The 21653-nt window shown below is 42.1% G+C and overlaps 1 protein-coding gene across 34 annotated transcripts in view; it reads left to right on the plus strand.

Moving 5' to 3' along the window:
• The window catches only part of SIPA1L1 (signal induced proliferation associated 1 like 1), a 437830-nt gene that overhangs the window by 195778 nt on the left and 220399 nt on the right, over nt 1-21653 (plus strand). For 8 of the 34 annotated variants that reach the window (XM_089322259.1, XM_089322255.1, XM_051826275.3 and 5 more), the window contains one exon: nt 8832-8970. The exons of the other annotated variants lie outside the window; for them this stretch is intronic. The gene's annotated coding sequence lies outside the window, so the exon portion shown is untranslated. The remainder of the gene's footprint in view (nt 1-8831; nt 8971-21653) is intronic. 34 annotated transcript variants of the gene reach the window in all.

Genomic DNA, 21653 nt, shown 5'->3' on the forward strand with positions numbered 1-21653 from the left:
AATGGCTGGGGCTGGACCAGACTGAAGCCCGGAGCCCAGAGCTTTGGCCATCTACTGCTGCCTTCTCAAGTGCATTAGCAGGGAGCTGGATTGGAAGTGGAGCCAGCCAGGGCTTGAACTGTATCCATATAGGATATTGGCACCACAGGTAGTGGCTTTACCCCCTGTACCACAACGCTGGCCCCCTTGCCCGTTTATTAAATGGATTGGTTGCTTTTTGTTACTGTTTTGAGTTACATAATTTTGGATATTAATCCTTTGTTGGATAACTAACTTGAAGATATCTTCTCCCTCTCTGTCAGGTGTCTCTTCACTCTATTGACTGTTTCCTTCACTGTGCAAAAGCTTCTGAGTGTGATGTAATTCCATTTGTCTAGTTTTGTTTTTGTTGCTTGTATATTTTGGGTCTTATGCAAGAAATCATCATGTACACCAATGTCTTAAAGGATTTCCCCTATATTTTCTTCTAGCAATTTTGTAGTTTCAGGTCTTATGTTTAGGTATTTGATGAATCTTGAATTGATTTTTTAAGTATGGTGGGAGGTAGGGATCTAATTTCTTTCATACACACACACACACATATATATATATATATCCAATTTTGCTAGCACCATTTGTTGAAAAAACTATGCTTTTTCCAGTGCATGTTCTTGGCACCTTTGTCACAAATCAGTTGGCTGTATATATGATGATTAATTTCTGGGTGCTCTGTTCTGTTTTGTTAATCTGTATGTCAGTTTTTATGAGAGTATTTTTCTGTTTTAATTACTATAGCTTTGAAGTATGCTTTAAATCACCTGTAGTTTATTTATTTATTTAGGTTCAGGATCACTTTGGTCACTCTGGGTCTTTTGTGATTCCATATGAATTTTTTTTTTTTTTTGACAGGCAGTGTGGACAGTGAGAGAGAGAGACAAAGAGAAAGAAAGGTCTTCCTTTCCTTTGGTTCAACCCCCAATGGCCGCTGAGGCCGGCATACCACGCTGATCCGAAGCCAGGAGCCAGGGTGTTTCTTCTGGTCTCAATGGGGTGCAGGGCCCAAAGACTTGGGCCATCCTCCACTGCACTCCCTGGCCACAGCAGAGAGCTGGCCTGGGAGAGGGGCAACCGGGACAGAATCCGGTGCCCCAACCAGGACTAGAACCCGGTGTGCTGGAGCCTCAGGTGGAGGATTAGCCTAGTGAGCCGCGGCGCTGGCTTCCATATGAATTTTAAGAAGTATAGACATTTTGGGGCCGATGCCTTGGCTCACTTGGCTAATCCTCCACCTGTGGCGCCAGCATCCCATATGGGTGCTGGTTTCTAGTTCTGATTGCTCCTCTTCCAGTCCAGCTCTCTGCTGTGGCCCGGGAGTGCAGTGGAGGATGGCCCAAGTTTGCTTGGGCCCCTGTACCCGCATGGGAGACCAGGAAGAAGCACCTGGCTCCTGGCTTTGGATTGGCGCAGTGACGGCCATAGTGGCCATTTACGGGGTGAACCAACGAAAGGAAGACCTTTGTCTCTGTCTCTCTCCCTCTCACTGTCTGTAGCTCTGTCAAATAAAAATTAAAAAAGTATAGATATTTTAACATTTTTTCCAATCTGTGAGTGGGAGATACCTTTTCATTTTTTTGTGTGTTCTGGATTATTTCTTTCATTGGTGTGTAATCATTTTTATTGTTGAGATTTTTCACTTCTTTGGTTAAATTCATTCCTGAATTTTTTAAAAAGATTTTTGTTTATTTAATTGACAGAGAGAAAGGTCTTACATCCACTGGTTCACTCCCCAAATGGCTGCAACTGATGAAGCCAGGAGCCAGGAGCTGCTTCTAGTTTTCCCACTCAGGTTCAGGGGCCCATGCACATGGGCCATCTTCCACTGCTTTTCCAGGCCATAAGCAGAGAGCTGGATCTGAAGAGGAGCAGTGTAGGCACAAACTGGTGCCCACATGGGATGCTGGCACTGCAGGTGGAGGCTTAGCCTACTATACCACAGTGCCTGCCCCCTTTCTTAAATTTTTACACTGTTTTGGTAGCTATTTTGAGTGGGACTTCTTGATTTCTTTTTCAGCAAGATTATTTTTAATATATAAAAATGGCATTTTTAATGTTTATTTTATATACTGTGAATTTACTGAGTTTCTCAGCTCTAACAGGTTTTTGGTGGAGTCTTTATATTGCCTGAAAGCATAGATATTTTGATTTCTTACTTTCCAATTTTGATTTCCTTTATTTCTTTTTCTTCCCTAATTGCTCTTATTAATATTTCCAATACTGTATTGAATAAGAGTGGTGAAATTCGGCATCCTTGTCTTTTTTCAAAGCAGACGAGAAATATTTTGAACTAATTTGTTGAAAGTATTTATCACTAAGAGATGTTGAATTTAACCAAATGCTTTCTCTATAGCTATTGAGAAAATCACATGATTTTGTTTTTGGTCTATGTGATTTATGATGTTTATTAATAAGCAAATATTGAACCATACACTGGAACTTTATTTGTGCCCTAATGTATGAGGTGCCCTAGGAAATGTTACATGTGCTAGTGGCAACAATGTGTAATTCTATAGCTGTTGGGTAAAATGTTCTACAAATGTGTGGTAGGAACATTTATTCTATCTTATGGTTCAACTCTGATATGTCTTTGGCATATTTCTGTCCGGATGATATGTCTGTTGATGACAATGGGTTGAAAGCCACTTAATTGCATTGGAGTCTATCCTTTTAGGTCTGATTGTACTTTATATATTCTGTGGTTTTATGTTGAGTACATAGATCCTCTAATCTTCTAATCAATATCTAATGTCTTTCTTTGTCTCTTTTTTACAGTTTGGTTTTGATTTAAAGTCTGTTTCATCTGGTATGACTGTAGCTATCTTGCTTGTTTTTGGTTTCCATTTTCATGGTATATATTTCTCTTAGTATCTTTACCTGTGAATTCAGTTTCTTTTTCTTTTTCTTTCTTTTTTTTTTTTTTAATTTATTTGATAGATAGAGTTAGACAGTGAGAGACAGAAAGATCTTCCTTCTGTTGGTTCACTCCCCAAATGGCTGCTACAGCCAGAACTATGCCGATCCGAAGCCAGGAACCAGGTGCTTCCCCTGGTCTCCCATGCGGGTGTAGGCACCCAAGGACCTAGGCCATCCTCCACTGCCCTCCCGGGCCACAGCAGAGAGCTGGCCTGGAAGAGGAGCAGCGGGACTAGAACCCGGTGCCCATATGGGATGCTGGCGCCGCAGGTGGAGGATTAACCAAGTGAACCATGGCGCCAGCCCCTAATTCAATTTCTTGTCTGTTCGAGAATTTGGTACTGTCATGTTTTCATATATGGTTAATGCTAGTGTAGAACTCCCTTCAGGATTTCTTGTAGGGCTGGTCTGGTGGTGGTGGATTCTCTGTTTTTGCTTTTTTCGGAAATCCTTTACCTCTCCTTCACTTTGTGTGTGTGTGTGTGTGTGTGTGTGTGTGTGTGTATGTGTTTATTTAAAGATTTATTTATTTGAAAGGCAGAGTCACAGAGAGGCAGAGAGAGAGAGAGGTCTTTCATCCACTAATTCACTCTGCAGATGAACACAATGGCCGGAGCTGCACTGATCCAAAGCCAGGAGCTTCTTCCAGGTCTCCCATGCAGGTGCAGGGGCCTAAGGGCTTGGGCCATCTTCCACTGCTTTCCCAGGCCATAACAGAGAGCTGGATCGGAAGTGGAGCAGCTGGGACTCGGACTGGCGCCCGTATGGGATGTAGGTCCTGCAGGCAGTGGCTTTACCTGTTACGCCACAGCACCAGCACTTTCTTCACTCCTGAAGGGATAACTTCGCTATATAAAATATTCTTTGTTGGCCGGCGCCGTGGCTCAATAGGCTAATCCTCCACCTTGCGGCGCCGGCACACCGGGTTCTAGTCCCGGTCGGGGCGCCGGATTCTGTCCCGGTTGCCCCTCTTCCAGGCCAGCTCTGCTATGGCCAGGGAGTGCAGTGGAGGATGGCCCAGGTGCTTGGGCCCTGCACCCCATGGGAGACCAGGAAAAGCACCTGGATCCTGGCTCCTGCCATCGGATCAGCACGGTGCGCCGGCTGCAGCGGCGGCCATTGGAGGGTGAACCAACGGCAAAAGGAAGACCTTTCTCTCTCACTGTCCACTCTGCCTGCCAAAAAAAAAAAAAAAAAAAAAAAAAAAATTCTTTGTTAAGAGTATTTCTTTTAAGACCTTGAATATTTTCATACCAATCAGTTCTGGCCTGTAGGGTTTCTGTTGAAAAGTCTGTTAGGGGCCGATGCTGTGCTGTAGCAGGTAAAGCAGCCGCCTGCAGTGCCAGCGTTCCATATGGGCGCCAGTTCGAGTTCCAGCTGCTCCACTTTCGATCCTGCTTTCCTCTACGGCCTGGGGAAGCAGCGGAACATAGCTCAAGTCCTTGGGACCCTGTGCCCGCGTGGGAGACCAGGAAGAAGCTCCTGGCTCCGGGCTTTGGATCGGCTCAGCTCCAGCTGTTGCTTCTGTTTGGGGAGTGAACCAATGGCTTGAAGACCTTTCCATGTCTTGGCCTCTCTCTGTAACTCTGCCTCTCAAATAAATAAATAAATCTTTAATTAAAAAGAAAAGTCTGTTAGTCCAGTGATATTTTCTTTATTAGTAACTTGTTGTTTTTCTTTCACTGTTGTGAGGATTCTCTCCTTGTTCTTACCTTTTCACAATTTGACTGTAATCTATAATGTAACATGTATTCACTTAATGATATCTCATCTGTCCCATAGGGTTTCTTCATGCTTTTTAATTCTTTTCTCTTATTTTGTATTTGAGTTATTTCAAAAGTCTCCTTTGCATCAGAAATTCTTCCTTCTATTCTGTTGATGAAGCTTTCAGTTACTTTTTTTTATTTAATCGTTTGATGTTTTCAGCTGCAAATTTTCTGATTTTTTTTAAAAATGATTTCTATCTCTGTTGAATTTGTCATTTATATCATGTATTGTTTTCCTCATTTCTTTTAACTGTATCCTGTTGCATCTAATTTAGTTTCTTTAGAAGCATCACTTTGAATTCTTTGTTCAGGAATCTCATAGATTTCCTTCAAAATTGGGATCCAATCTGGAGGACTGTTGTGTTCTTTTGGATTTCTCAGGCGTCCTTCTCTGTGAGTCCTGCGTCCACATGTTGATGTCTGCACACCTGCTGTAATAGTTCCTTCTTTATCGAGTAGGTTTTTTTAGAAAAGTTTTGTTGTTATTCAGATGGAGTTGCAGAGTATCACTTAGGTTATTGCTTCGCTTTGGGTGTAGCTGAGCTCAGAACTGTAACCTTAGAGTGAGTTCTTCAGCTGTGGTCAGTGGCAGCAGGGTCTGTGTGTGTCACCGCGTAGTCTGCAGCAGCTTGTGGAGGGAGCAGTATGACTTTGAAGTGGGTGTGGCTTTCCTAAGGTGTGCATCTTCAATCCCCAGGAAGTTGGCTGTCAGTCACACTGGTGTTTGTGATAGCAGTGGCCGCATTCCTGGTGCTGTGGGACAGAGAGGGCTTACTGAGGGATGTGGGGGCGACCTTCCTCCAGTCCTGCTGGGTGGAGAATAGCCCATGCTAGGGTCTGTGCGCTGGCAGGCGTGGGTCTTGAGCAGTGGAATGCAGATAGTGTCTTCCCTAGGTCCTGGATGCAGAGTAGACTCCAGTGACTGCTATAGGATGCCAGAGGCCTGGCAAGTACTTTGTCCCTGGCTTGGGGCTTCTGATAGTGACCCTTACATCAGCATAGAGGTTAGCAGAGACTGTACCACAGCAGCGCCAAGTCTAGTGCTTTGTGGGTGGAAGGAGGTAATATGGGCTCAGTTTTTGGAGCAAGCATCTCTTCAGTCCCCGTCAGCTTACTGGGCTGGGTTTAAATCAGTGAGGATGGTGGAATTCTGCTGCAGTTAGTGTTTCTGGTCCACAGTGATGGCTGGGGTCATGATGCGTCACTTCTTCACTGAAGTTCTCTCAGTGTCCTGGAAACCTGCTCCTTCCTTTGTTTGCTTGTGGCTGAGGCAAGTCAGGCTCCTCCCTATGCAGCCATCTTGATCGAGGTCCACCTGTCTTGGCTTTGATGCTGAACATGGGTATATTCAGAGTCACTTAAATGTTTTAGGAATAAGTAACTGGGCCATTCTTATAAGGAACTTTTTAAGATGCTAATTTTATTGATTTGGTTATATATTTCCAATAGTATAGGCAAGGGTCTAATAAATGTATTGATTGACAAATTGTGTTTATTTGTAAATCATTTAGAAATGTGTAAGTACATGTCAGCTTAGAGGCTAATTGTGGTAATTTCTAAGGGTATCTGATGCTGCAGATGGTTCAAATATATATAAAATTCTATGTTTATTTGAGAGAGAGGGAGAGAAAGAGCTCCCATCTGCCGATATCCTCTCCAAGTGCCCCTCATGGCTGGGCTGGGCTGGTCTGGGGTGGGCTAGGACCAGCCCGGAACCAGGAACACAATTAAAGTTTCCTACATTGGCAGCAGGAACCCAAAGCCCTAACCACTGTCTTCCAGGGTTTGCATTAGCAAGAAGCTAGCTAGTCAGGAGCCAGAGCTGGGAATTGAACCCAGGCATTCTGATGCAGTACATGGGTGTCTTAACTACTAAGCTAAACTCCTGCCCCCCACCAAATATTTTTCTTTAATGTTTCTGGATAATCCATTTCTTGAATCTAAAACCTGAATGAAATTGTCACTGAAAATTGTTAGTATTATGTTATATTCATTTATTTCAGAAAACTGTTTGGACAGTAATTTTAGACTTAGAAAATTTGGAAAGATGTTAATACAGCATTTAAATTGACACAAGTGGGGTAGTCATTTAATTAACATTTCTATTAAAATAAATATTTTTAAAGTATCCATAGAAAAACAATTTTAAGTACATTATATTTCATTAAAAGTACGCTGTTTCAGTTGTCCTTTTTCCTTAAAGTTGCTTTGGCTGTGCTGTGACATGGCCATCAGTCATGCGAAGTGCTGTGAAACCTGTGTACACGGGATTTATGTTCTGCATTTATGAGCATGAGTCCACTTTGCTGAATCAGCCCAGTAATCTGCCTGGTGAAATGTTCAGTATTTTATACTTTCATAAAACAAAAAAGTAACTTAAAATTGCATATGCCCACTTCCTCCTCCTGTTTCCTTGCCCTCTTTCCAGTTGTAGTTATAAAGGAACATGAGAGAAGTCTGAAGGGCAGAAACCATTATTTCACATATTACTGAGTTTAAGGTATTTTGATATGTAAGGTATGCCATTGTTTTATAGGTGCAACCTTGTGGCATGTTAAAATGATGAAAAATGTGAATGTTATACCCATGTAAAGTATTTGCTGCTCTAAGACAGTTATTTGGGATTTAACTTCAGACTCCTAGCTTTTGTTGAACGCAGTATGAGAATAATTTATTTGACAGATGTTCTAATTGATGTGTCCCACATTAGGAGGATATGAGAAATTTAAGTGAGGCATCACTTTAAAAAAAAAAAAACAAATTTGATTACTTATGGGTGGCAGATGATAAAAAGCAAGGTTGTGCTCCATGTAATCTGAGTCCTTGAGTTGTGTGACCCGCAAGAATTCCTGATCTTCCACATTTTCACTTCCTTTTTCTCTTTACTCATTGCGCACTCTCCTTTTTTTGAAGGGCAGAATTACAGGGAGAGTGAGAGGGGGAGGGAGAGGTCTTCCATCTGGTGGTTCACTCCCCAAATGGCTGCAATGGCCAGGGCTGGACCTGGCTAAAGCCAGGAGCCAGGAACTTCATCTGAATCTCCAACATGGGTGCAGGGGCCCAAGGACTTGGGCCACCTTCCCCTGCTTTGCCCGGTGCGTTAGCAGGGAGCTGGATTAGAAGTGGAGCAGTGGGGCCTTGAACTTGTGCCCATATGGGATGCTGGTGTTGCAGACGATGGTTTAACCCGTTTAACCACAGTGCCAGCCCCAACAGTCTTTATGTCGCTGCCCTTCTGCTGAGCCTGCTCTAGATATGTCCTGGCAGCTTCCCTGAGCTTCTAAAGCTGGTGATGACTTCTTGTTAATTCATTTGTTCGAATGCGTCTTCACTGCTCTGTAATTTTGGGCTCCTCTAGGAGTCTCTTGTTTATGTGCCATTCATTATTTTTTTTAAAGATTTATTTATTTATTTGAAGGGGCAGAGGGTAGATCTTCTATCAGCTGTTTCTCTCCTTAAATGCCCTCAACAGCCAGGGCTGGGCCAGGCTGAAGGCAGGCGATTCATCTATGTCTGCCACATGGGTGGCAGAGACTCACCGCTTGAGCCTGTTTTGACTGCTTTCCCAGGTCATTAGCAGGGAGGTGGATTGAAGTGGAACAGCTGGGACACAAACTGGCACCTGTGTGGGATGCTGGCATCACAGGTGGCAGCTTTACCCACAACACCAGCCCCCTGTGCCAACCTTGTAATCCAATGATGCCTAGATTTTCTTCCCATTTCATCTACTGTTATTAAAAGAATATTGAAAGATGAAAAAATGCTTCATAAATCTATCAACTCCAATAATAATTACTTTCACTTTCTGAATACTTCCATTCTTGTCTGACCACATGTAGACACATTTCTCCTTTGTTACCTGGTTGCAATCTTAGTGTAGGGATGTTATTTTACTTGGTACCTTGACCTGATATGTTATTTTTCCAGGTTTACATCTGGTCTTCATTATTGTCACATTAAAGAATAATAAATTACAGGTTTGGTGCTGGTGTACTTTTTCTATATAATACTTCTGCTGAGGGATAATTTTTGTGTTGCCAGATCCTTTTTCTGCTGTGTTTTTGCAGAGCATATTTTCATTCCTACCCTTTTGCTTCTGTTGTGTTATTCACATAGGCCCCGTTTCCTCTGGGATGAACGCCTGCGAGTGCCCTTGATGACTTCTGCAAGGGTTCTGAGCAGGTTACCCAGCACTCCCTGCTTTTCAGAGCACTATCCTGTCTTATAGCACCAGAGCAACTTACTCCTGTCAAAGGTATAGAGCATCATTTTGCTAATTTAATACTTCTAAACTGATGACTACATTTTGGCTTTATTGTTTTTGTTTTATTAAGGGTCACTTTTAATATTGAAATTGTATTTCCTTATGAATTCTGTCACTATTCTATATTCAATTTATCTATCTCATTATCTAGTGTACAAGCTATAACAGAGAAACCCGTTTTACATTATAGTGTTTCTAAATTTTCTCATTTAAGGAAATGTGAATCAGTGTTCCTGCTTATTCACAGTCTGATGGCTTTTGCCTGTGTGTTGCTCTAAATTCCTCTGTAGGGGTGGACATTTGACTCCGTTGTTCGCATATCGGTATACTACCTCTGCTCCCCATTCCAGCTTCCTGCTGTTGTGCACATCGGGCAGCAGCAGATGATGGCTCAAGTTGCTTGGGTCCCTGCAACCCATCTGGGAGACCTTGACTAAGTTCCTATCCCTTGGCATTTGGGGAGTGAAGCAGCAATGAGAGCTGTGCCTCAGATAAATAAATTCTTGAGTAAATTTTCGGTAAAATGGGCCTTTTTTTCTTATCATATAGAAATTTAGAGGGCATACCTGGTAACTTTTTTATTTGATTAACTGGACATTTTTGTCATTTTAACAGCCCAGGTTACTCTTACAAGTCTAAAACTTCGAAGGGAATTTTGTTGTTGAATTGTACCTAGTATTTTTTTTTTGCCTTTTCCTTTGAAAGTACTTTTCACATGTTAAACTTGAGTAATATCAATGTCATGATAATTCTGGCCAATGAAAAATGACTTCCAAATAACTTGACATAGTAACATTTATGTTGATAGTAGTTAAGAGACACATCTTTCTGTGTTAACAAATTAATATGTAGTACAGTTTGATGGATACCTTAAACTTGACTTTTGTTGTTATAGCATCAGATTACTTTGTAAGGGACTGTAGTCTGTTTTGACAGCACTAGTCTACAACAGAATAAAGTTTTTCAGTAGTCAGTGTTCTGTCAGCCTAACTAATTTGAATTCTTTCTTGTGCGTCTCAGTCCTTTCACTGTACTTGACTGACTTGGATCATGGCTGTTTCCTAAAGTGCCATTTATACTCGCCATCTCCTTTTATATATTCTTGTTGGTGAGCTTGGCCTTCTTTCATTTTAACTTACATCAAGCCCTTTCCCGAACACTCCCCTCTTTTATTTATTTTTTTTTTCCTTTATGCCAGAGATCTGTATATCTTCAGTTTCTTTCTCCACAAACCCAAGTGTCTGCATGGGCCTAACTGACCACCACAGTGAATAAGAGCAGGTCCCTGGATAAGGAAAAAATATTTTTCTACTGTAAGAAAAACACAGGGGTGAGTAGAATGATAAATGGCAGCTAACATAGGCTTATGATTAGGAATACAGTCTTGGGGGTGGTAGAGAATGAGGGAGTGCAGGGCCCATGCAGGCCCTGTGGCTCCAGCCACCATTGCTTTTTGGGGGTGTTGGCCCAAGTTATCAGGTCTCCTCATTTTCCAAGAGAAGGGATGAATTTGGATTTGCACATTAAATACTCTGATTGTTGAGAGTTAGGTTGAATTTTTGTGAAATCTTATATTGACCAATGAAAACTGTGCAACAGAATACGTTCTATATACATAGGGTCTTTTACAAAAAAAAAAAAGATTTACTTATTTGAGAGGCAGAGTTAAAGGCAGAGAGAGAGAGGTCTTCCATCCCTGGTTCACTCTCCAGATGGCTGCAACGGCTGGAGTTGAGCCAATCCAAAGCCAGGAGCTTCTTCCCAGTCTCCCATGTAGGTGCAGGGTTCCAAGTAGTTGGGTCATCTTCCACTGCTTTCCCATGCTATTAGCAGGGAGCAGGATGGAAAGTGGAGCAGCCAGGACTGGAACCGGTGCCCATATGGGTTGCTGGCACCAGAGGCAGGGCCTTAACCTACTAAGCCACAGCATTGGCTCTTAGGCCCTTTGTTTCGTAACCCCATCTTGTACATGTAACATTTTATATTGGACATGTTGTCAGTTGTTTCCCCCTTTCTCATTATTCTCTTTTGCTTTTTTCTTCATGTAATAGCAGGACCATCCATCCAGTTATGTTAAGATGGGAATTTTCAAATGATCATTGGCACCTTCTTACTATTTTTTTTTTTAATTTATTTATTTGACAGAGTTAGACCGTGAGAGGGACAGAGAGAAAGGTATTTCTTCCGTTGGTTCACCCCCCGAATGGCCGCCATGGCTGGAGCTACGCCGATCCAAAGCCAGGAGCCAGGTGCTTCCTCCCAGTCTCCTCTGTGGGTATAGGGGCCCAAGCACTTGGGCTATTCTCCCTCCCGGGCCACAGCAGAGAGCTGGACTGGAAGAGGGGCAACCAGGACTAGAACCTGGCGCCCATTAACCAAGTGAGCCACGGTGCAGGCCCCCACCTTCTTACTGTTTTACTTCTTGATTTTGGAAGGGGATCCTTGTTTTGGCAAAGGATTTCTGTGGTTTACAGAGGCATCATACATGCATGTGGGCAGAAGAGAAGAAGCCAGAGCAGAGATCTCAAAGACAGAGAGGGTAAAGGGTCCAGTTTGGTTTGTCTGTTAGTGGTGGAGTACAGGTTATAGAATTCAGACATAGACTTCCATGATCAGATAATGACCTTCTCTTCCTCCTTCCATGTCCCACTAATCTTGTTTTAACCAAAAATAATCAATTTAGTTTTTCTTTTTTATAGATGTCCTATTTCCTTGAGTTAGGGAGAGAGGACTTATTAATAACATGGCTTTTGTTTTCTCATATTAATTTTTCCTTAGGCATTCTTAAATTCAGTACTTCTTTCCATTTATTGATCTCCTTGTGATGGGATATAGATTGTCATAGAATTATTTGTAGTAAACAGTGGCACTAGAAGATTCAATTCAACTTTGTTATAGAGACATAGTTCATCTGGTAGCACATGTGAGCCATGGCGGAAAGATAGGGTGGCTCTTCCCCAAAGATGTATTTAACTTGCTTGCTGAGTGTAGGGTCACCATAATGAACTCCTTAGTCATCTGGAGCAGTGTCAAATCCTCTAGTTCCAAGCACACTGTGACCCTCTCTTGGAGGCCAACACTACACAATAGCTGCACAGAAAATGGTGAGAACTGATGTTGGGGTCTTGCTGTGTGATTACCTATCTTACTATGCAAGTTCTGCTGCTTCTCCAGTATATGCTGGTACTTACTGTTTGTTTTTCCTGGGTTCTGCTAGGAAGATTTATTGGAAGGTCTGCTCTGTTACTTGTAGGAGTTTCAGGTATTTTGTGCCCGTTATGTTTTGCCTTTTGTCTGTTTAATTTGCCCCACATGCTTTCTATTTCTCAGATTTGTTTCACTGTACTGCTCCACTGATGTCATCTATATGGGATTTCCTGTATTCTTTTGAGTTTATTAGTTATTTATATTACTCAATTTTATTGAGATAGAAGGGTGGAAAAAAGTTAAGTTTGTAGGTTATGTTTAAAAGCAAATTTCAACACATTTAATTTTTTAAAAAGATTTATTTATGTATTTGAAAAGCAGAGTTAGAGCATGAATGAGCACGAGATCTTCCATCCTCTGGTTCACTCCCCAGATGACCAACAACGGCCAGAGCTAGGCCAGTCTGAAGCCAGGAGCCGGGAGCTTCTTTTGGGTCTCCCTCATTTTCTGCTGCTTTCCCAGGAACATTGGCAGGGAGCTGGATCAAAGGTGGAGCAGCGACGGCTTGATGGGTGCTCATTTGGGATGCCACTTCCATGTGGCAGCTTTACCCGCTTTGCCACAGTGCTGGCCCCAAACACATTTAATTTTAAGATCTAATTGATGTTTATTAGTTTTCTCTGAATAGAACAGCATTCCATCTAACAAAAACAGAGGTGCCCGTTGCACGTGGTAGAACATTTGGTTTTGTACAATAGCTTAAGCAGGAACAAGGAAGTAGGATAATTCAAAACAGAATGATGAACAGCAGGTTACTGCAGGTTACTTTTCTTGTAGTGATGAAAAGCAGAGGGGACTTTGTCATAGTGGAGGTTCAAGTTGACGGTGCCCCTTCTGATTAGTTGCTGTGAATCTCTGGATTTTTAGACAACTTCTGTTTAGGGATTTTCCTTTTTTTTTTTTTTTTTTTTTATTGTCTTGGTTTGATTACACAGCGCTTAACAGGACTTATATTGGCTTGGTCTTTCGGGACATACTGTGGGAGCTCAGTTCAAAACAGTGGCCTCCCATGAATTTTATTTAATGGACATTAGCAATTTTGAACCAGAAATCTTTTCTTTTTACACAATTTGTTTATTTTTCTGCTTGGTCCCTTTAATCCCCTCTGTACAAATCTAAAATATCATATGCTGTTTACTTTCAATATGCCTATGGTTTCTTTTAATGTGTCTAAGATCCTCTGTCTTGGAATGTTTTTGCCTTGTTGCTCTGCCTGGGAAATATTCTGATTAGGGATGCCTGTCCTTCAGTAGCTCACAGCAAGGCCTGTGTTTCTACTTGGGATCTGGTACCACTTGGTGGCTGTGTCACTTTGTAGGATTGTTTGTTTGTTTATTTAAGATTTATTTGAGAGGCAGAGTTACAAATAAAAAGAAGGGGAGACAGAGAGAAAGATCTTCCATCCACTGGTTCACTCCTCAAATGACCACAACAGTCAGAGCTGGACCAATCCAAAGCGAGGTGCAGGGGCCTAAGCACTTGGGCCTTCTTCCACTGCTTTCCCAGGCCATAAGCAGAGAGCTGGATTGGAAGTGGAGCAGCCAGGATTCGAACTGATACCCATATGGGATGCTCATGCTTGACCTATTACGCTACAGTGCCAGCTCCATTTTTGTTTGTTTTTGTTTTTATGATTATGTCATTAGCTTCTCGTCCTTCCTGAGAATTAGAGATATTAGAGAATTAGAGATAATAATAAAATTCACCATTGTGGACAACAACATGAGACAGTCAATAAAACAATGGCTCCTGATAGGTGCTGAAACTGTTGTATAGAAAGATTGGATGCGTAAGTCCTCACCGTGACAGCTCTCAGCTCTGTGGTGGCTTTCTCTGTGGTGCTTTGTGTGGTTCCCTCCCAGCCCTTCTCCCCTTCAGGTTTCAAGAGCTCTTCTTCCCCCAGTACTTGTTTGTTTCAAATTTGTTCTGTATTCCACTTCCCACAGTCTACTTTTGGTTAGTTGGGAAAATATCTCCATCACTGAATATGGTCTCTAGATGGATTTGTTTCTCCAGGTGAATAGAATTAAAATGTCTTTCTTTGTATGATTTTAAATTTAAGAATCTTTGAAACTCCCAGTGAGCTTACCATCTTTTGCCTGATGTGGTACAAGAAATCAGTGTTTGATCTCTGCCTATGGTTCTTGGCACAGAGCATCTAAAACGCTTGTCAGCTATCCTGAGTGACAGGGGTGGTGCGAGCCTCTTATTAGGAGTTTGGTCTTAGTCTTCCATGTTAATGAGATGACTGGTGGCTGAGGCTGACAGCCCCCTGTAGCCTGCAGGGTCAGGGCTTATTGCCAGAGGTGTCCACCATGTGTTACAGGTGTGGAACTTTCAGCTGTTACCTACGTAGAGGGGAAACAGGCTGTGACTGAATTGCTAATCACTCATGGCCAGTGATCTAATCAATCATGCCTACATGATGTAGCCTCCATCCCCCCCGCAAAAAAAAAAAAAAAAAAAAATACCCCCCACCATGGGGTTCTGGGAGCTTCTGAGTTGGGAACCTGTGAAGGTACCTCCAGAGAGGGCGTCCTGTTCCCTGGGATTTCTTCCTGTCCTTCCTCCATGGGCTGATTCCACAGTTGCATCCTTTGTAACAAATTGTAAAACGTAAGTAACTTTTGTTGAGTTCTGTGAGTCATTTTAGGAAATTATTGAACCATGGAGTTTGCGGAATCCACCATGTTGGCCAGAAGTACTGAGGCCTGGACTTAAATCATTGACATCTGAAGTGGGGCATTCTGATGGGACTGAGCTGTTTGCTTGTGGGCTCTAAACTAACTCCACACAGACAGTGTCAGCATCAAATTAAATTGCAGGATGTCAAGTTGATGTCTTCCAAGCACTGGAGAACTGGTTGGGTGGAAAACACACTGCTCGTTGGGTGTTAGAATTGGTGGATGGTATTTCTTTTAACTCAGGTGTATCAGTCAAGGTTCTGTGGACAGATAGAACATATGGATATATGTGGATATCTGTACACACACATATGTATGTATGTATATCAAGAGAGAGATGGGGACTGTTTGATTTTAAGGAGCTAGTTGACCAATGCAGTCAGGGCTGCAATTGAAAATCTGAAGGGCCAGTTCAGGCTGGAAACTGAGACAGAGTTGATTCTGCAGTCTTGAGATAGAATTTCTCTTTGTTTGACAACCCTCAGTTGTTGCTCTTAAGGTTTTTCAGCTGTTAGGATGAAGCCCACTCATTTTAGCAAGGGTACTTTGCTTTTTTTGAAGTCAACAACTGTAGATATTAGCCCCAGACCCAAAATATCTTAACAGCAACTAAATTAGTATTTGATTAAATAATGGAGTATTGTATCCTCATTTACATATAAAACTGACCATCACACTTAATGTAGGCTAAACCAGTGTAGAAAGACATTATTCAATTAAGTATTGCATCAGTAGCTATTAGGCCATAGAGGCTGATCCAGCTGAATGTGCCTGCTTCAAGTTCTTGAAAACTGTTTTGTGTTCAGTGACAGTAGACCATGTATGGTGATGCTGAGGGCTGTGCATGTTGATCTAAGTTGTCTGAGAAGGCTGGCCTCCCCCATTCTGAGTAGTTAAATGTGGCAATTATGATTTGAGCCTTTTTCTTTCGTGCTTATTTTTAGTGAAAAGATCTGTATATTGGCTGAATTTCAAAAATTTCATAAAGAAGCTGGTTATTTAGATTTCAGGCCAAATGCACAGTTGTTGCTGTAGAGAGGAAAGCAAACATTGCCTTCTGATTTATTCAGAGTGCACTCAAGTAAAGAATGGAGAATTCATGCAGCAAAATGATGACTTAATACGTTCAGTGACTTGTTAGGCTGATGCACCTAGCACATACTCCTTTTTTTTTTTTTTTTTTTTGACAGGCAGAGTGGACAGTGAGAGAGAGAGTGGCTGGCGCGCTGCGGCCGGCGCACCGCGCTGATCCGATGGCAGGAGCCAGGTACTCCTCCTGGTCCCCCATGGGGTGCAGGGCCCAAGGACTTGGGCCATCCTCCACTGCACTCCCTGGCCACAGCAGAGAGCTGGCCTGGAAGAGGGGCAACCGGGACAGAATCCGGCACCCCGACCGGGACTAGAACCCGGTGTGCCGGCGCTGCAAGGCGGAGGATTAGCCTAGTGAGCCGCGGCGCCGGCCCCCTAGCACATACTCTTGAGAATGACAACTAATGATTTGCCAAAACATGTGTCTAGTGTGTTCTGCAGCAGTTCATTTCTTCTGTTAACCTGCGTAATTACTTCTTACATAAGTAAAGATGTCACCTCTGCTTAAAATGAAAACCTCTTCTATAGGCTGTAGAATTGCTCTTTTTTGAAACAATGATTGTTAGAAATCAAACAAAATGAATTAGAGCTGAATCAGCTAGAACTGTCAGCTGATATCTCCATGTAACTTACCATCTGGTTAAAAGATTTTATATATACCATGACCCACATAAAATATGGTCTCTCATAATCTAAATTCAGAATGCTAGTATATAACACTTAAGTGAGTATCTCTGGTTCCACTTTTAAATACAGAGCTTATGCGGTTTTTCAGATTATTAACATTTGTTGACTTTCAATGTTGTGAAGAACCTTTTGCTTTGAGAGTGGTTAGGTGGTCCTGAGGGACCACCTGGGCTGCCTGGACCAGAGGCACCATGCTCCTGGGAGGTTGTTCGTGTGTGGCTTTCACAGTCCAGGAAGGTGATTTGAAAAGTTTATACTCTTTTGGTCAAAAGCTGTGCAGCCTTACTGTACATAGAATACATAAATGATTGGTAGTCCAGTTCGTGGGAGCCCAATAGAAGCAATCTTACCTCACCCTGCAGCCCACTAACAAAATACATGTTTTTGCTTTTTCTTTAAATCCATGTTTTTCCATTTGAAAAATTACAATGGGGTGATATCTTCTCAAGTGTTTTATTTGGACTTTGAGAATTTAAGTGCATTCTTCTATACATAGCAAATGAAACTTAAAATTTTGTTTTATCTTGTTTAATCCACTGTTTACCATGAGCTCAGTTTTGTGTTCAGAGCTGTCAGGAATTGCGTTACTATCTTTTGGAGGACTTAAAAGTATTTGCTTTAGAAATATTTATAATATCTCTCTAAAAAACTGGAAAATTTTAACGATTGTTAAGTGATATGACAAGTGATAGTGATCCAGCCTTTGATGAGCTTGTAAGCTAATTAAATTTTTTTGTTTAAAACTAGTTTATTTTTAAAAATGTATTCAGAGATATCATCTCCTTTCTTCACGTGTTTAGCATCTTAGTTCACTGGTTTTGCTGCAAGCAGAACCACACTTTGTTTTTAACGGTAGTGTTCGGATTTGAGTTGTTCGCCGTTTTCTGTGGTTGAGAACAACTGTGCGTGTCTCTGGATTTCATGTTCTCAGTGAACATCAATGTAGGAGTGAAATTGCTGGGTGGTAGGGGATGCCTGTGCTTGGCGCTTCCAGAGGGCCTGTAGGGACTGTACCAGTGCACACTGTGACCAGGGGGTGGGCCCTTGCTGTTGTCCCACATCTTTGCTGCTCACCTGACACTGGCTGTGAAAGTTCAGTAAAGCTAGTAGATCTGTAAAGATGCTTTCTATTCATATCCCCCATTACTGAAGAAACTGTCATTTCCTGTGTGTAAGGACCTTTGCATTTCCTTTTCTTTTGTAATTCTTATTTTTGTTTTTCTTTTGTATAGCTTATCTTTGTTGCACATTTATAATGAATTCTGGATACTTAGATTTTCTTGTTGATATGTTTTCTAATTTGTGGCTTATCCTTTTGTTTTCTTTGTGTATCCTTTAGTGAATGGAAGTTCATTCTTTAAAAAATTTTTTTCAGGGCTAGCATTGTAGCATAGCTGGTAAAGCTGCTGCCTGCAACTCCAGCATCCATATGGGCACCGATTCACATCCCTGCTGTTCCGTTTTTGATCTGGCTCCCTGCTAATGGCCTGGGAAAACAGCAGAAGATGGCTCAAGTGTTTGGGCCCCTGACACCCATGTGGGAGACCTGGATGAAGCTCCTTGCTCAAGCTTTGGCCTGGCCCAGCGCTGGTCTTTAATGATCATCTGGGGAGTGAACCAGTGATGGAAAATGTTTCTCTCTTTCTCTTTCCCTTTCTCTGTAACTCTGCCTTTCAAATAAATAAATTCTTTAAAATTTTTTTCTTTTTATTTATTTAGGGGTCAGAGAGATAGACAGGTAGAACTCCCATCTGCTGATTGATTGCCCAAATGCCCCCAGTGACTGGGTTTTGGCTGAACTCAATCCAGGTCTCCCCTGTGGGTGAAAGGAACTCTTGTCACTTGAGCTGCACTGTTCCCTCCATGGGTCTGCATTAGCAGGAAGCTGGAGTCAGGGGCCAAGCATCAGACCCCCACACTTCAGTACGGGGCATAGGTGTCTCAGCTGATGACTGAACTGCTAGAACAAGTGCACTCCTCCAAAAGTTCTTTATTTTAATATAGAATGGATTTATTTTCTTCATGCTTTTCCTTTTTTGTGTTAACTCATTGAGAAGCCATGAAATATACTTTTATTGTCCATAAAAGTTTTATAATTTGACCATTACATGTGAGTCTTCAGTTAAATTGGGATTCATTTTCATATGTAGAGTGAAATAAGAATTTTGTTTAATTTACCTTATGTTTAATAAGGATAAACATCTGTGGAAGTACCATTATTAAATAATGTAATCTTACTTTAATCTGCAGATCCTGTTGGGTTGTAATTGGTAGTTGACAAGGCATGTCCCCTGCTGCTGTCTTACTACACAGTATCTAGATTCCTGGGCTTTGGACTTTTTCATTTTAGCTACATGTATTACTGCCTCATCTAGTTTCTTGAAAAATCCTATGGGTGTGGCTGTCATTATTAACTAAGGGTCATGAAAATATGTATTACAAAAGAAGTATATGCATGGAATTCAACATTTTTTGCACCAAAATAAACTGATCTTTTAATTCAATGTACCCACAGATTTTTTGAAGTCCCCTCATGTATTTCCCAGCTCAGTCCATTGAGAGCGGCTCAGAGTAATGTCCAGTAGCCAGGAGGATATCTAGCACCTGGATTTTAATTTTTAAAAAAATTCTATCTTTTAATAAAAGGAACTGGGAGAAATGCTGCTTCTAGGATAAAAAGTACAACATCTAGTTTCAGAAATTAAAGCAATTATTATTAAAAAAAAATGCTAGAGTGATGTTAGAATGACCTGGAAGCCATCTTTTTCTATTGGCTAATGCTGAGCAGGCTGGGTTACAAATCAGTAATGGTTGTAACTGATTATAATACATAATAGCAGTTATAGGTCATAACCCACCAAATTAATGAATAATATCCATACAAAATACAAAACATTCATTGAAAGCTAGATGAGAAGCAGCATGTTTATATAGTTTCAGAGGATTTCCCTGTGAAATACTTGCTAATTACAAAGGAGAAAAATAGAAGTAACTGTGCAGTGGAGAAGCCTGGCAGATGTTACGTTAGTCAGCTTATCAAAGTGAAAAAGTTGTGTTCCACTGATTGGCTGCAACGAGAGGAGCCTAGTGACTTTCCTTTGCTCATCATTCACTTCATTTTTAGATAAGTTGTTTTGAAGTATGACATATACACACACACACACACACACACGTGTACAGATCGTAAATGGACACGCCAATGCTTTTCAAAAGTTGTATTCATCTGTGAAATCCAGCCATCTTCTATTGCTTTCCCCGGGTGTGTTAGCAGGGAGCTGGATCGGAAGTGGAGCAGCACCCATATGGGATGCTAGCATTGTAGGCAGCAGTTTAACCTGCTGTGCCACAGTGCTGGACCCTCTCTGCTGCCTTTTTAAGATTGCATTTTATTTGATACATGATGTTTTTCTGTGATATTTCTTGGTATTGATTTTTCTCTTGGTTGTTATTTGTTGGCCTTTCTGGATTTATGATTAATGTCTTTTGCACCAGTGAGTCTTCCTGTTATCTTTTTCTGATATTTCTTCTAGGCAGGTGTCAGACACACTCACTGTGTCATCCATACCTCTTCCCTCTCTCTTTATCATGGTTACATTTCTTTCTCTACTTGGGAAGTATCCTGAATACTCCTTTTAGGTTTAACTTTTACTTCATTGATCTTTTTGTTTTCTGTGCCCATTCTATAATTTATCCACCTAATGAATTAAAAAAAAACAACACTTGATTGTCATTTTCTTTTTTAAAGATTTTATTTATTTGAGAGAGAGGGCTTCCATCCACTGGTTCACTCCCCTATTGGCCACAACGGCAGGAGTTGCGCCAATCCGAAGCCACGAGCTGGGAGCTTCTTCCAGGTCTCCCACGCGGCTGCAGGGGCCCAAAGACTTGGGCCATTTTCTGCTTTCCCAGGCCATAGCAGAGAGCTGGATTGGAAGAGGAGCAGCCAGGACACAAACCAGCGCCCATATGGGATGCCGGTGCTTTAGGCCAGGGCTTTAACCCACTGCTCCACAGAACCAGCCCCTGTCATATGTTTTAATTGTAAACTTTCCTCTGGTTCTTTTTCATTCCTCTTTAGTAATTTACAGTTCTCTGTTCACTTTTTTTTTTTTTTTTTAATTTCTTTTTTTTTTTTTTTTTTTTTTTTTTTTTTTTTTTTGACAGGCAGAGTGGACAGTGAGAGAGAGAGACAGAGAGAGAAAGGTCTTCCTTTGCCGTTGGTTCACCCTCCAATGGCCGCCGCTGCAGCCGGCGCACCGCGCTGATCCTGGCAGGAGCCAGGAGCCAGGTGCTTTTCCTGGTCTCCCATGGGGTGCAGGGCCCAAGCACCTGGGCCATCCTCCACTGCACTCCCTGGCCATAGCAGAGAGCTGGCCTGGAAGAGGGGCAACCGGGACAGAATCCGGCGCCCCAACCGGGACTAGAACCCGGTGTGCCGGCGCCGCAAGGTGGAGGATTAGCCTATTGAGCCACGGCGCCGGCTTTTTTTTTTAATTTCTTTGAAAGAGCTACAGAGAGGGAGACAGAGAGGTCTTTCTCCGCTGATTCAGTCCCCAGATGGCCATTGGCCTAGAGCTGGACCAGGCTGAAGCCAGGAGCTAGGAACAACTTCCAAGTCTCCCATGTGGGTGGCAGGGGCCTAAGCACTTGGGCAATTCTCTGCTGCTTTTCCTAGGCCATCAGCAGGGGGTTGCACTTGAAGTGGAGTAGCCAGGACAAGAATCGGCACCCATACAGGATGCTGGTGTCATAGGTGGTGGCTTTACCCACTATGCCATAATGCTGGCCACTGGCTGCTGGTTTCTGTCAAAAAAAAAAAAAAATTACATTGAGAGACAATAATCCATAGTGTAACACAATGCCCATGAGTCTATACTATACTGGTAACAGTTAATTATTTTTTATTTTAATTATTTTTTTTTTTTGACAGAGTGGACAGTGAGAGATAGAGACAGAGAGAAAGGTCCTCCTTTGCCGTTGGTTCACCCTCCAATGGCCACCATGGCT

This window comes from Oryctolagus cuniculus, chromosome 20 (genome assembly GCF_051225735.1).
Source record: "Oryctolagus cuniculus isolate XC-2025 breed Fujian yellow rabbit chromosome 20, ASM5122573v1, whole genome shotgun sequence".
NCBI lineage: Eukaryota > Metazoa > Chordata > Mammalia > Lagomorpha > Leporidae > Oryctolagus > Oryctolagus cuniculus.